This window comes from Octopus bimaculoides, chromosome 15, assembly GCF_001194135.2.
Source record: "Octopus bimaculoides isolate UCB-OBI-ISO-001 chromosome 15, ASM119413v2, whole genome shotgun sequence".
In the NCBI taxonomy this organism is placed as follows: domain Eukaryota; kingdom Metazoa; phylum Mollusca; class Cephalopoda; order Octopoda; family Octopodidae; genus Octopus; species Octopus bimaculoides.
The window spans coordinates 49742874-49744537 of record NC_068995.1 but is presented as its reverse complement, the minus strand read 5'-3'; positions in this window follow the sequence as shown (position 1 = coordinate 49744537).

Sequence of the window (1664 nt, the reverse complement as noted above, 5' to 3'; positions counted from 1 at the left end):
ATATATATATATATATATATATATATATATATATACATACATATATACATACATATATTTTTATATCGACTCCGAAAGAATGAAATGCAAAGTTCAACACACTGAGATTCGAAATCAAGAACAGGCACAAATACAGCTAGACTTTATATATATAAATATATATATATATATATATAACGCTTCGACGACCCTGCCAATTATCCGTACAAGTAACAACAACAACAACAAAATCCCAAACATTTCGAGCTCACCGACTGTGGTTCGTATCTCCTCACCACTGTTCCTATGAACCGAAGTTATTTAGGTTAATAGGCTGCAATATCATCCATTCTACCAAACACAACTGCACACGTTACACAGATAATTAGCGATTTCAAAACACTTCTTTGACCTGAACCGATAAGTCGAAGAGAGATTTCCTGGTAGACCAACAAAACAATTATTTGGAAACACGGCTTTTCCAAATTGCAATATTTGCGAGAAAATGAAAACTGAAAATAGATTTTTCAACTCTCGCATCTTATCTGTTGTTATCTTAATCTAGTGTAGTTTAGTGTTTGTTGTTAGTTTTTGTGGAGCTTCTTCTATTTGTTTTTGTTTTTGTTTTTTGATGGTTTATTTTTGTTTTTTGACACAAAACTCACTTCGGGGAGTAAATGTATGACACAGCGAGAGCAGAGAAGTGAGGAGAAAAAATATATGACAACAAAGAAACTGACAAAAATTGATTAAACAACAACACAAAACATTCTCTCTCTCTCTCTCTCTCTCTCCTTCCCCCACTAAGTGTGTGTATGTGTGTGCGTGTGTGTGAATGTATGTATGTGTGTGCGTGTGTGTGAATGTATGTATGTGTGTGTGCATCTGTTTACATACACATACATATACATACATGCACACTATGCATATATATATATATATATATATATATTGATATATATGATATATGTATGCATGTATGTATGTATGTATATATATATATATATATATATATATATATATATATATATATATATATATATATATACATACATACATACATACATACATACATACATATATAGATGTATATATGTATGATGTATATATATATATATATATATATATATATACATCTATCATCTACGAATTTATCTCTTTATCTATCTGTGTCTCTCTCTTTCTTTATTTTATTGTCTCTCTCTCTCTCTCTCTCTCTCTCTCTCTCTCTATCTATTTATCTATGTGTGTGTGTGTTAATCATTTCATGTTTTCAACTTTTTAGTTGATCACAAGGAAATATTGCATTGAGACCAGCAGTGAACTCACTCCTCCTCCCCTCACCAGATCCTCCTCCTCTCATCCCACCCTTCTTCTTCCTCCTCCTCCTCCTCCTCATCATCATCACCGTTGTCATCGTCATTACCATCCGCACCGCTACCACGAGAACAACAAAACCCTCCACTGACAACAACACCACTACTTCTTCCACAACTCACCCCAACAACAGCAACAACTACACTATCAACACTACCACCACCACTACCACCACCACCACCATCACCACCACCGTCACCACCAAAACCACCACCACTACCACCACCACCACTACCACCACCATAACCACCATTATCAACAACAACAGCAACACCACTGAGCCAACAACAACTACCTTAATACCAGCT